This window comes from Hylobates moloch, unplaced genomic scaffold, assembly GCF_009828535.3.
Source record: "Hylobates moloch isolate HMO894 unplaced genomic scaffold, HMol_V3 SCAFFOLD_18, whole genome shotgun sequence".
NCBI classification, from domain to species: domain Eukaryota; kingdom Metazoa; phylum Chordata; class Mammalia; order Primates; family Hylobatidae; genus Hylobates; species Hylobates moloch.
The window spans coordinates 13,076,223-13,091,357 of record NW_026652293.1 but is presented as its reverse complement, the minus strand read 5'-3'; the positions used below and the strand labels follow the sequence as shown (position 1 = coordinate 13,091,357).

The 15,135-nt window shown below is 38.9% G+C and overlaps 1 long non-coding RNA gene across 1 annotated transcript; it reads left to right on the top strand.

Annotated features, from left to right (window-relative positions):
- Positions 1–8,274: 8,274 nt before the first annotated feature.
- LOC131381840 (uncharacterized) lies at positions 8,275–14,701 on the top strand. Its single transcript, XR_009210822.1, has 3 exons — positions 8,275–8,332; positions 10,582–10,816; positions 14,600–14,701. It is a non-coding gene; the product is annotated as an uncharacterized LOC131381840 (long non-coding RNA).
- The last annotated feature ends 434 nt before the right edge of the window (positions 14,702–15,135 follow it).

Here is a 15,135-nt window from a genome sequence, read left to right as displayed (position 1 = left end):
AAAACTTTATGGCCTGGCCTGGTGGCCCATGCCTGTAATCCCAGCACTTTGGGAGGCCAAGGCAGGCAGATCATGATGTCAGAAGATCGAGACCATCCTGGCTAACACGGTGAAACCCTGTCTCTACTAAAAATACAAAAAATTAGCTGGGCGTGGTGGTGGGTGCCTGTCGTCCCAGCTACTTGGGAGGCTGAGGCAGAAGAATGACTTGAACCTGGGAGGCAGAGCTTGCAGTGTGCCGAGATGGCACCACTGAACTCCAACCTGGGCGACAGAGCGAGACTCTGTTTCAAAAAACAAAACGAAGCAAAAAACTTTATTTATTGATTTATTTTTATTTTTTGAGACAGAGTCTTGCTCTGTCACCCAGGCAGGAGTGCAGTGGCATGATCTCGGTTCATTGCAACCTCCACCTCCCGGGTTCAAGCAATTCTCCTGCCTCCGCCTCTCAAGTAGCTGGGACTGCAGGTGTGTGCCACCATGCCCAGCTAATTTTTGTATTTTGAGAAGAGACAGGCTTTCATCATGTTGGCTAGGCTGGTCTTGAACTCCTGACCTCAAGCAATCCACCCACCTCAGCCTCCCAAAGTGCTGGGATTACAGTTCTGAACCACCGTGCCCAGCCTATTAAAAAAAAACTTTAAAATGAGGCCCTCAATACATGTATTAATTTATTTTATTTTATTTTATTTATTTACTTTTTTGAGACAGGGTCTTGCTCTGTCTCCAGGCTGGAGTGCAGTGGCGCGACCATGGCTCACTGCAATCTCTGCCTCCCAGGTTCAAGCAATTCTCCTGCCTCAGCCTCCCGAGTAGCTGGGACTAAAGGTGTGCGCCACCAAGCCCAGCTAATTTTTGCATTTTTAGTAGAGAAGGAGTTTCACCATGTTGGCCAGGATGGTCTTGATCTCTTGACCTCGTGATCCACCCTCCTTGGCCTCCCAAAGTGCTGGGATTACAGGTGTAAGCCATCTTGCCTGGCTTTAATTAATTTTTCCAAAGAAAATTTTCTTTGTAAAATTGGAGCATGCCTTATATGGCAGTAATCATGGTGGTTTGGGGAAGGAAACCCTGCCATATCCATCAAACTTCTGATAAGTTCTCCAAATTTAAATAAATATAAATTGTACATCATTTATTTTACTTCTAATTGATAATATTGGAGGTTTTCTCCCAGCCCTCTGTAAGTGGATTATGCATCATATGAGTCCCACTCAACATTTTCTTTTTTTTTTGAGACAGATTCTCTTTCTGTCATACAGGTTGGAGTGCAGTGGCGTGATCTCAGCTCACTGCAACCTCTGCCTCCCGCAATTCTTCTGCCTCAGCCTCCCGAGTAGCTGGAACTACAGGTGTGCACCACCATGCCCAGCTAATTTTTGTATTTTTAGTAGAGGTGGGGTTTCACCACATTGGCCAGGCTGGTCTTGAACTCCTGACCTTGTGATCTGCCTGTCTTAGCCTCCCAAAGTGCTGGGATTATAGGTGTGAGCCACTGCACCTGGCCTGAGTCCCACTCAACATTTTCGTAGAAATTATCAGGGCATTTTATAAAATTTTTACCAATTTATAGTTATTAAAAGTCAAACTGCTCAAGCACATAAGACTGGAAGATATAATTTGCTGATGTTTATAAGAGTTTTACAGTAATAAGGGGTTGATACGGCAATATATAAAAGTAGGAATCATTTCAATGTATCCCAGATGATAGTGGCATTAAATAAAAATAATATCAATTAATTATTGTGAAAATAGTCTTTCTGATGTTTCTGCTTTTTATAATATAAAAGGACAAATCTACTACATTTGCTTCTGTAAAACAAACTTACTCTTTAAATATAACATGTGGTCAGGAAAGTATACAAACAAAATGTATGGCTCAATGAATTTTTACGAGGTGCATTTTGATAATCACTAGAATGCATCTTCTTGACCTTTAATAACAAGGAGCCTAATTGACCACTGTGCTCTACAATTTATTATTATACCTGGGCTGAGGCCACTCTGGCCTCGGGCTGCTTTCACTTAGTGATTGTGTTACTGAGGCAGGCCCATTACTGGGAGACACAGGTCTTCCTTGATGGCCATCGTAGACTGGAGGACTCCCCAGCACCCTTGCTGAATCTTCCCCAGACTGCATGGTGCTCCAGGATACTTTCACCCAACATATCTTCCCTTCCTCTTTTACTCAGGGTCAGACTTGCATGTGACCACTCTTTCAGTCTTTCCAACTCCTTCCCTATGTTCTCACACAAGCATTTTCCTAATAAAATCCTTGAACATTTAATTCTGTGTTGGTGTCTCCTTCTTAGAGAACTCAAACTAACACATGAACCCAACTATGTAACCGGCCCCAGATCAAGAGACAGAATATAACCAGTATCTTGAAAGAGTCTTTTGTGCCTCTTCCTAAAAATTATGTCACAACCAGCCCTCTATCAAAGGTAACTATTATCTTCACTTTTAATTCCATAGATTAGTTGTGCCTGTTTTAGAATTTTGTATAAATGAATCTTACAGACTATATTATTTTGTGCCTGTCCTCTGTAATGCAACATTATGCTTGTGGCATTCATCCATGCAGTTATATATAGTAAGATTTCAGATAGATTTTTGTGTCTTATTCATTCTAGTTGTTCTTGATAGGAGTATTGATCTACCACATTAAGGTGATAGTGAATGTCCTTCACTAAATTTATATTTAGTAACTGTAGTACACCAAAGAATTTATTACCTAAAGAGTACCTTGTTAAATAAATAAGATCTATTCAAACCTTCACTGGCTTAAAAATGCAGTTTCATTGACTTTTACCTTTAAATGAATGTAAATCCCTGGAGGATGTGGATGTCAGGGTGGGACTTCAAACAGAAATGAAATAGACTTCAAAAAATGCTTTATGTTATGTAAGTACAAAGAATTCACAGTATAGTGTGCCTTTCAGCAGCCTTGAATTTATCACTCCAACCCAGTAAAAATGCTCTCTTAAGGTTACTAGTGACCTCATAATTGGTCACCTTGATACTTTTCAGCCCTCATTTCATTCGATAGTAGTGAATGACACTGTTAAATTAAATTTGGCCTATGGCTGCCTTCATAAGTAGTGAACTGAAGCCTAACTCAGTATGTAAACAAACTGTAACTGAATTAAGCCTATATTCTTGTAACAGGTAGCTGATTCTCAGCCAATCATAGCAGCTGAACTTCAGCTAATCACAGGTTGCCAACTGATTAGACCGTGTCCATAACACAAATGGTGACCTGTAAACAATTAAGCTGTTTCTGCATGTCACTCTCTTTTTCTGCCTGTAAATACCGCCTGCCTGCATTGCTGGGTGGAGCTCCCTGAGTCTCTATGGGTTCAGGGTGCTGCCCATTTCATGAATTGTTCTTTGCTCAGATAAACTCTGCTAAATTTAATTTGTCTAAAGTTTTTCTTTTAACATCAACGACTATATTCTTCTTAAAATTGTCTTCTTACTTAGCTTCTGGAGAGAGAATATAGTGAAGTGGTTAAAGGTACAGGCTCTGGAGCCAGATTGCCTAATTCTGAATACTAGCTGTAAACAGCATTCTGTTTGTAATCTGTCAAAATTATGTAAGCTCTCTATCCTTCTGTTTCATTATCTTCACAATGGAGATAGTAATAGTGTTTACTTCAAAGGGCTATTGTAAGATTTGAATGAATTAATATTTGTAAAGCACTTAAAATAGCACTGGCACATTTTAAACAGTATATGTTGGCTGTTATTAGTCTATTCACATTACTGATTCATCTCTGATATCCCAGTGGGCCTCGGTTGTCTCTGCAGGCTCCTTTTTTTCCCAGTTCCCTAAGGTTTTTGTTCCCAACAATTCTCTGCAGTCTTCTTGTCACTTATTTTTTTAGAAACAGGGTCTCACTCTGTAGCCCAGGCTGGAGTGCAGTGGTGTGCTCGTAGCTCACTGCAGCCTCAAACTCCTGGGCTCAAGCAATTCTTCCACCTCAGCCTTCCAAGTAGTTGGGACTACAGGTGTGTGCCACCATGCCCAGTTTGTTTGTTTGTTTGTTTTTTGTGTTTTTTTTTTGTAGAGACAAGGTTTTGCTATATGGCCCAGGATTTCCTCTCACTTTAAACACTCTCCTCAGGGCAACTATACCCATGCTTCCAGATGAAAGACCACTTACATGTCAATGGCTCCTTAGCTTAGTCAGCCATCTTGGCCTCTCTCATGAGCTCTAGATTTATATTTTCAGCTGATTATTAAACTTCTAGAGGTATCATAGACACTTCAAACTCAACATGTCAAAAAGCAACTTAATTTTCTTGTTGTCTCCATTTTTCTAAACCTTCACTTTATAGCCAGTGAAGAACCCTAGAAATTAGGGCAAGATGTTCTTCATTGTTAATTTAATAGAAGAGGATGTTGTAGTATTAAATATGGGTGGGGGCAGGTGCTGTTCAAGTTCCTTTAGTGGCAGATACAGTCATGCCTTGTAGACCACATGAAGGGTTTTGGAACAAGATGGGTATGTGTTCAAGATTAGTTTTGAGATACCTAGAGAAAAGGTGTATTGTAGTCCAGAGTGGATACTTTTACCCTTCTCTCCTCCCCTACTCATGTAAGCTAAAGCTCATTTCTCTCCTGTATGCAACAGGAGAATCCAGACTGAGGAGAGAAGAACTTGATCTGGAGCTCAGTGCAAGGTTCTGCAATTTACTAAACACACGAGAACCTGATTTTTGATGAAGAAGTGGCACATTCTGGAAAATAGGAGAGAGGTTAAAGACATCAGAAAAGGGATGAGTTAAAAGAGAAAGGGACTGTGGGGAGAAGAGAGCAGATTAGCCATAAGAAAGGTGGGAGTCTTCAACCAGGGACACCTGGAAGATCTGAACAGTGAAGCTCTGTGCTCTTGTGGCCTGAAAGGGGATGAAAGGAATGGGTTAGTGGCACAATGCCTACTTTTCTACCCTCTGACTATATAGGGTTTGGATTTATCACTGATGGCTTTATGTAAAGAACTGTTTAAACACCCTTAAGAGTCCAGTGTTTGTTTACTGCAGAAGCAGTTTTCCAAAATAGAATCTGGAATGAGGGGGCACTATTTTCCTTTATCCTGATTTACCAGTGGCAATGTTATATTTACTATGAAGCTAAAGAAGCATCAGCTGTACAGACATTCACTTGTGTGAGCCCTTGCCAAGGCCCTTGCAGAAGCAACATATGCTCCTGGTCAAACGTTTTTATAAAATTTGAACAAGTAAGATTTATTGGTATTATTTTTCTATGAAGATCTCCCCCACATCCCATCCCTATAAAATTACAGAAGCTTCAAACTATGTAAAATCTGACTCTGACACTGTCCCCCAACAAACAACAAACTTTAAAAACATCTGCATTGTAAACTACAAGGAAAAAATGACAAATCAACAAGCATGGGGGAGATTATAACATCCTTTCTCAGTGACTGATATATAAAGCAGACAAAAATTAGAAAAAACATAGATGTTTGAAAACACAACAAACTTTATCAAATGAACATATATAGGACCTTGTAACAAATAATTAGATAAATTCTATTCTTTCCAAGCACATATGACACATTTATAAAAATCACATAGAATGCCACAAGAAAAAAATTTTAACAAATAACAAAGAATTAGCATCATACATAGGATGATCTCTGAACATACTATCATTAAGTTAGACATCATTAACAAAGTTAAAAAGGGGATAACTACGAACTCCACACATTTGGAAATTTAAAAATACACGCCTACAAATTTGGCAAAATTTTGATAATTTTGACTCTGGGTGTCAAAATTCATTGTGGATCTTGGAAATTTTTTCATAATTAAAATATGCTTTTAAATAATTCTCATGTCTGCCAGGTGCGGTGGCTCACGCCTGTAATCCCAACACTTTGGGAGGCCGAGGCGGGCAAATCACAAGGTCAGGAGATCGAGACCATGCTGGCCAACATGGTGAAATCCCGTCTCTACTGAAAATAGAAAAATTAGCTGGGCGTGGTGGCGTGTGCCTGTAATCCTAGCTACTCAGGAGGCTGAGGTAGGAGAATTGCTTGAACCCGGGAGGTGGAGGTTGCAGTGAGCTGAGGTTGTACCACTGCACTCCAGCCTGGCAATAGAGCAAGACTCTGTCTAAATAATAATAATAATAATAACAATTCTCATGTCAAAAAAAGAAGTAATAGGCTATCTGATAGGCCAGGTGCAGTGGCTCACGCCTGTAATCCCAGCACTTTGGGAGGCTGAGGCCAGACAACCGCTTGAGGCCAGTTCAAGGCCAGCCTGAGCAACATGGTGAGACTCCACCTCCACAAAATATATGAAAATTAGCCAGGTATGGTGGTGCATGCCTGTAGCCTCAGCTACCCAGGAGGCTGAGGTGGGGGATTGCTTGAGCCCAGGAGGTCAAGGCTGTAACGGGCCAAGACTGCACTACGGAGCTCCAGCCTGGGTGACACAGTGAGACCCTGTCTCAAACCCAAAAATTAAAAAAAAAAAAAAAAGAAAAAGAAGTAATAATGTAAACTAGTAATTCTTGTAACTAAAAAATAATGAGCATATATATATAAATATATACACATACATCAAAACTTGTGGGCTGAAGCTGAAGGTGTTCTTAGAGGGAAATTGATAGCCTTACATGGTTACATTGACAAAGAAGAAAAAAAAGGAAAAAACAGAAAAAGTAAAATTAGTGAGGTAGCATCAACTTAAGATGTAATAAAGAGAACAATGTGAACTCAAAGAAAGCAGAGGAAGGAAATACAGAGTAGAAAATTAATGATCCAGAAAACAAAGATCAATAAAAACAAAAGTTGGTTTTTTAAAAAGTTTAACAAGATAGACATACTTCTGGCACGACTAATTAGAACATAAGAGACAAGGCACAAAGAAGCAATACTGGGAATGAGAAAAGGGACATAACTACAGCTAAAGCAGAAACTGACATACTGAGAGAATGTTATGAGCAATTACATTAATCAATTTGAAAATATAGATGAAATAGAAAATGTTCCTAGAAAAATAGAACTGATCAAAACTTACTCATAGAAGGCCTGAATAGACTTTTTTTGTTGGGGTGGGGAGGACAGTCTCGCTCTGTCACCCAGGCTGGAGTGCAGTGGCACGATCTCGGCTCATTGCAACCTCTGCCTCCCAAGTTCAAGCAATTCTCCTGCCTCAGCCAACCAAGTAGCGGGGATTACAGTTGTGCACCACCATGCCTGGCTAATTTTTGTATTTTTAGTAAAGCCAGGGTCTCTCCATGTTGGCCAGGCTGGTCTTGAACTTCTGGCCTCAAGTGATCAGCCCGTCTTGGCCTTCCAAAGTGCTGATATTACAGGTGTGAGCCATTGCACCCAGCCCTGAATAGACTCTTAACTTTTAAAATGTTGATTCAAAGGTAAAAATTCTTCCTCTACAAATACTACTGGGCCTAGATTTTCTCAGTAAAGTTCTATCAAACCTTCGACAAGTTGATTATCCTATTTTATACTGCTCCAGATAACAGAAAAAGACAGAATGCCTTCAAATACAATTTATGTAATTAGTGTATTCTTTATGCCACAATCAGATAAAAAAGAATATAAAGGAAGTTCAGAGGTAATCTCAATTATGAAAATAAATGCAAAAAATAATAGTCCATACCAGAATTGATAATATTCATCATGATTAAAACAAAACAAAAGCTCTTGGAATAAAAAGGAACTTCCTTAATCCGATAAAGGTTGTCTTCCAAAACCTTATACAAACAGGATACTTACTTGTGAATTATTATAAGTACTAGTTTTAAAGTCAAGAACCATCCATGGAAACCTGTTATCACAATGTATATTCATCATTGTACTGGAAGTTCAAGTCACAGCAGTAAGACAAGTAAAACAAGAAAGATATAAAGATTAAAAAGACAGAAACTATACTATAACAATTCACAAGTTACCAACTATCACAATTAGCATAGAAAATCTAGAGAATCAATAAATTATTAGAACAATAGAGTTTTAAAAAACTGAACTGCATCTACATATATCAACATAACAGTACCAAAACCCTTAAGATTCTTAGGAGTAAAACTAACAAAAAAAAAAATGTCAGGGACCTTTTAGAAAATAATTCTGAAACTAATTGAAAGAAATGAAAGAAGACCTACATAAATGCAGAGATATGCTTTGCTCATTGGAAAATTCAATACTGTAAAAATGTCCAATCTCCCCCAATTAATCTCTGAATTCATTGTAATTCCAGTGCAAATTGCTACAGAGTTTTGGCAAGTGAATTCTGAAATTTACATGAAGAGATGCTTTTAAAGAAAAATAACAAGGTAAAGGAGTTTTTCCTACCATATTAGAAAGTGGTATTGATGCAAGGATGGGAAAATAAATCAATAGCATTAAACAGAGTTGCCAAATGAAAACATTTATGCATGAAAACTGTATACAACATTACAAATCAGTGGGGAAAGGACAAGCTTCCCAATGCTTGGTGCTGGAAAAACTCATTAATCATATGAAAAAAACTAAAATTAAATACCTATTTCACACAATCTGCAAAGGAAAATTTTACCTCAAATAAAGACAACACAAAAGCAAAATGGACAAAAGATAGGATAGGCAAGTTACAGAAGAAGAAACTCAACACAAAATAAAAATGCTCAAGCTCACTTTTAATTCACTTGTAATCAGAGAGATGCAAATTATAACCAAAATGAGCTAGCATTTCATCCTACCAGAAAGTCTGATGATGCCAAATGCCTGTATGGATGTGAAACAGGAGAAGCTCATACACTGCTAGTGGGAGGTTAAATTGGATCAATCCACTTTTGAGAGCAATTTAGATATATATAGTTAGGTTAAAGATGCACATATTCATAACTCTTAACAACTCTTACATGTACTCAAGAAAATAAGTACAAGAATTTTCTAACACTGCTTGCAACAGTGAATAACTAGAACACCTAAATATCCACTAGCAGCAAAATGCATAAACAAGTGGTGGTGTATTTGTATAAAAGAATTCTATCCAGCACTGGAAGTGAATGAACTTGAGCTAAATGCATCAAGATAGGTAAATCTCAACATTGAAAGGTAGTATGACATCGTTAATATGAAATTTAAAAACATGTCAGTACAGGTTTTGTTTTACTTATTACACATTCATAAATAATAACACTATAAAAAGGAAAAACATTTGGTGTATTATGCATGCATGTAAGGTAGAGGGTGAGGAATTGAATGGGGAAGAGTGTACAGAAGATCTCTTTCTCTCTCTCTTTCTTTCTTTCTTTCTTTCTTCTTTCTTTCTTTCTCTTTCTTTTTCTCTCTCTCTCTCCCTTCCTCCCTTCCTCCCTTCCTTCCTTCCCTCCTTCCCCCTCCCTCCCTTCCTTCCTTTCCTTTTTTTTTTTTTTTGAGACGTAGTCTCGCTGTCTCATGCAATGGTGCAATCTCAGCTCACCACTACCTCCGCCTCCTGGGTTCAAGCAATTCTCCTGCCTCAGCCTCCCAAGTAGCTGGGACTACAGGTGCCCACCACCACGCCCAGCTAATTTTGGTATTTTTAATAGAGAAGGGGTTAGACCGTATTAGCCAGGATGGTCTTGATCTCCTGACCTCGTGATCTGCCCGCTTGGCCTCCCAAAGTGCTGGGATTACAGGTGTGAGCCACTGCACCCGGCCTCTTTCTCTCTCTCTCACTGCTGCAACCTCCACCTCCTGAGTTCCGGGGATTCTCATGCCTCCGCCTCCCGAGTAGCTGGGATTACAGGCGTATGTCACCACACCCGGCTAATTTTTGTATTTTTCCTAGAGATGGTGTTTTGCCCAGGTTGTCCAGGCTGGTCTCGAACTCCTGGCCTCAAGTGATCTGCCTGCCTCAGCCTCCCAAAATGCTGGGATTACAGGCATGAGCCATTGCCCCCAGCCAGAAGGTTTCAATTGCATCTGTAACATTTTATTTTATTTTATTTTATTTTATTTATTTATTTTTTTTTTTGAGACGGAGTCTCGCTCTGTCGCCCAGGCTGGAGTGCAGTGGCGCGATCTCGGCTCACTGCAAGCTCCACCTCCCGGGTTCACGCCATTCTCCTGCCTCAGCCTCTCCGAGTAGCTGGGACTACAGGCGCCCGCCACTACGCCCGGCTAATTTTTTTTTTGTATTTTTAGTAGAGACGGGGTTTCACCGTGGTCTCGATCTCCTGACCTCGTGATCCGCCCGCCTCGGCCTCCCAAAGTGCTGGGATTACAAGCGTGAGCCACCGCGCCCGGCCTTTTATTTTATTTTTAAAAGTTGAAGCAAAAATAGCAAAATATTCAGATTTGACAAAGATCAGTTGTCAATACTTTACAATATTACTTTCTGTAACTTTTGGTAAGCTTGAAATATTTTAAAATTAAAAAAATTAAATACAGTAGAACCAATACTGAGTGATTTATACTTTCAAATAATTACATTAGTCTTAATATAGTAATGACATATTGCATGATGTTAGAAACATTTTTCTAACATTTTCAACTTGATTAAAGATGTCTTATGAAATATTTACTTAATAACAGTATTTTCCTCTTTTCTTCACAGCAAATAATGAAATAATTTAAAATCAAGCAGCACTTGCTGAAATTGCTTCACTAAAGCAAAAGAGTGAAGAACAGCAATCTTTAGTGAAAACAAGTGAATGATGAAGGAAAAGGTGAAATAGGCTGGGAGTGGAGCATAGGGATAGAGAGGAATATTGCTGAGCAACCAGGAGGAGACAGGACCAAGAGGAAAAAGGACAAGAATTAAACGGGATGCACCCAACACCAACGATAAAGTGAGTACATTGGAAAGTAACAAATCAGCCTGGGCAACATTAGCGGGGTGTGGTGTCGCATGCCTGTATTCCCAACTACTCGGGAGTATGAGGTGGGAGGATTGCTTGAGCCTGGGAGGCCAAGGCTACAGTGAGCAGAGATTGTGCCACTGCACACCTGCCTGGGTGACAGAGCAAGAGCCTGTCTCAGAAAAGAAAGAAAGAGTAAGAGAGAGAGAGAAAGAAAGGAAAGAAGGAAGGAAGGAAGGAAGGAAGGAAAGAAAGAGAAAGAAAGAAAGAAAGAAAAGAAGAAAGAAAGAAAGAAGAAAAGTAACAGAGAGTAATAGGTACTTTTTTTTTTTTTTGAGACGGAGTCTCGCTCTGTCCCCCAGGCTGGAGTGCAATGGCGCGATCTCGGCTCACTGCAACTTCCACCTCCTGGGTTGAAGCAATTCTCCCACCTCAGCCTCCTGAGTAGCTGGGACTACAGGCATATGCCACCACGCCTGGCTAATTTTTGTATTTTTAGTAGAGACGGGATTTCACCACGTTGGCCAGACTGCTCTCGAACTCCTGCCCTCAAGCGATCCTCCTGTCTTGGCCTCCCAAAGTGCTGGGATTACAAGCATGAGCCACCGTGCCAGGCCAATTCTTTACGTAACTATAGAAAGTAATCTGGCCAGGCGCGAAAAGAGCCTGGGCGAAAGAGCGAAACTCCGTCTCAAAAAAATAAATAAATAAAAGCAATTTAAAAGGCAGACCCAGATGCTAAATGAGATTTGATTTACTTAGACCATAGAATTTTACGGTTACTAGCATTTTTTTCAACACTCTTATTTCAGAATGGGAAAACTAAGTCTGAGTTAAGCACATTTCCCTATGGTTAAGTGTAGAGCTGAGAGTAAAACTCATCCTCTGGAGCTACCTTGATGCAGTGATTCTTCCATTTCACTGCACTGCCTAATATTACCAGGGTCTCCAGCAGGCCATGCACTGCTGCTGGGTGGGAGTGCAGTGTGAGAGGGAAGCACAAGGGACTCACCCAGGGCAGGAAAACTTCAAAAAATGGTTGCAGCAGAGAGACATAAACAGAGCTAGCTTCTTATGCCTGTATAGTCCTCCTCTTCTGTTTTTAAGCCTTTAAAAAAGAGGCTTGTGGGACATGCTTCTCCTGTTTTAGGTATTTTAATGGACAAATGATACGAGAAATTTAAAATGGGGAGTTGAAAATAAAAAATGTTGAGAACGGTTATACTAATCTATTCTTATACTATTTTTATTTTAGTTTTTCTGGCAGAACATTCTCTATAACATATTCCTTGTAATCCAGTAGAGAAAGTATCAAAAAGGAATCTTCTCTATTTAGGCCCTAAAATAAGATTACAACCCACAAAAGAGGAGCTGGCCTATAAACAGTTCTATTATGATTACTCTGATTTCCCTTTTTAAGTGTGAATTATACCACATTTGAACAGTAAACCTTGGCTTTTAATGGTTGTTTGATTTTTCTAGTTAAAAGATGGTTTTATATATATATATATAATATATATGTATATCTTTTTAAAAGATACATATATTTTAAAGATGGTTATAGTTTTAAAATTATTTTTTAAAATTTACTTATCTGGAGATAATGCTGGATTTCTTTTTTATTTTTATTTTTATTTTTGTAGAGACAGAGTCTCACTATCTTCGACTGGTCTCAAACTCCTGGCCTTAAACAATCATCCCACCTAGGCCTCTCAAAGTGCTGGGATTACAGGTGTGAGCCACTATGCCCAACCTGGTTATATGTTTTAAGACAGAATATGAAATTAAAAATAAAACAAACAAGCAAAAACAAATTGGTTGTGTGATACGCTGAACTTTAAGTTTCTCAGTTTTGTGAAACTCATTATTTCCTAATGAAATATATGTGCCCAAATAATTTTTGGTTTATAAGAAGTCTGATGCATAAAAAGATGCCCAGTACATTTTTGTATGTTTCTTTCCATGCCTTTGAGTTTTCCTGATAAACTTCACTAACAGCTCTAGCAATCTTATATTTAGCTGGTGACAGACTCAAGCATTAAGTGGCTGACTTGACTCATGAATGAGTCTTTGTTTGAGCAGAGAAGTTGTACTGCAGTGAGGGCACTGTCCTGCCCAACACTTGCCATTTAAACCTCCCTTTGCTGAGATTTACGACTTGGCTGGAACACTTTATTCATCATACAACTTGGTGTCAAAGGATTACTTTTTATAAATTCTAAAAACACACACACCAAGTAAAACAAATCAAACATTTCATAAATGGTAGAGCCTGATTTTCTCCCTTCATAAGTTGTGTTTTCATTTTTTGGAGAAAGGATGCAATTAGGGAAGTGGGTGTTTCAATGAGACCTTTGATTAAAAACCAATCATACTCTTGGCAAGCATTTGTTACATAACGTAGTTTTAGTTTCATTTGGAATCTAGCAAGAACTAAGACATTCGTTTGGGAAAAGTGTGGTAATTTGTTTTCTTTTACAGCATTTCCTCTTAGAAAAGGTACCTAAGATCCTACTGAATCAGTTTAAAAACTGATTGTGGTAAAAGTCACTTAGCGTCTAAACTACAATAATTAATATATTTTTTAAATAATGTAATACTCAATTTTTAAGAAGTTCCACAAAACTGTCAGTATCTACTAAAGTGTTGCAGAATTCAAGGATGAACCAGCCTCTGAGGTCACTTGGCCCATCTATCCACCAGGCAGGGCTGTCCCCTGTATTGTTTCCTTCAGCATTTTCTCCAGGCTCATGGAATGTCTAAAGCAACACAATACAGTCCTTTGAATTATAATTGTTTTTTGCAGTTTTCATCAACTGGAGCAATGCTGAGTGGAAATCATTTTTCTAAATTGAATGCTGCTTTTAATCTTCATTAAGATATTTAAAATTAAGCCAATGATACTTTTAAATAAATGTTGGTATTCTATTTGGGAGTGGGTGTTAGCCTGTATGCAACTTACAGACTAAGCAATGGTTCAAACTTTTACTATAATTAGTTATGTTTCAGAAGAGATAGCTCTATGCAGAGTCATGCTATAATGAGATGCTACTGTAACACATAATATTTTGAAAATGTATTGCTTTATCACATACGATTATTCCATAAAATGCTATACTCTGTAAGTATTCAGCTGGAAGTCTTTGGAGAAAAATAATTTAGTGAAAGAAATCACCTCAAGACACAAAGCATATTACAGCTGATGGACCCTGGAGAATAACTGCAGACACATTTATTAAAAACAAGTAGGCCAGGCACAGTGGCTACGCCTGTAATCCCAGTACTTTGGGAGGCCGAGGTGGGCGGATCACAAGGTCAGGAGATCAAGACCATCCTGGCTAACACGGTGAAATCCCATCTCTACCAAAAATACAAAAAATTAGCCAGGCGTGGTGGCGGGCGCCTGTAGTCCCAGCTACTTGGGAGGCTGAGGCAGGAGAATGTGTGAACCCGGGAGGCGGAGCTTGCAGTGAGCTGAGATTGCACCACTGCACTCCAGTCTGGGTGACAGAGAGAGACTCCGTCTCAAAACAAAAACAAAAACAAAAACAAAAACAAAAAACAAAAACAAGTAAGAAACAAAATGCTTTACTTGTGTGAGTGATACGAGTAAATAAGTTGAAAATCTATTATTACATAAACTACAAATATATCCTCCGTCATTTATAAGCACTGAATTCTAAGTAGAATGGACAATTCTATAAGCAATTTCACCACACCAATAAAAAAGTTTTGAAAAGAAGTACAAATTAGCTTTTACTTTTGTATTTTCAGTTGTTCATCCCAACTCTGTCAGCAAGTTTTCTTCATGGCAAAATACATTTTGTGTTTGTGGATCCATTCTTTTTGTTCTGTTCATGAATAAAAATCAACAACATAATTTGTCTACTTAAAATCACTGTTTCCGTAGTATAGTTGGTTTTAAACATTCCCTAAAGTTTGACTATAAAATAAGTATTTCCCCAAACGGTTCATTTGAAATCCTTGGGTTGCCCACCCAAAATAGGCACAAAATAAATGAAGAGGCTGCTGGAGGATTGGGAGGAGGAGTGGAGAATCTATCACATACAAATCTGCCCCATGGAAGTAATTTGGATGGGGGAGGTGGTGGTAATATGTAATAATCAAAGCTGTTTCCTTTTCACACACAAACACACACGCACACACACAAATCCAGACCAATTTATACAACTCTTTTCATTGCTATCTGATTTGGAAGAGAAAAGGAAGGCACAGAGAGAATGGGGAGGAAAACAAGGATAAGGACAGGAAGGTAGAAAAGTAGCGTTGTAAGGAGAAGGTCTGGTGAG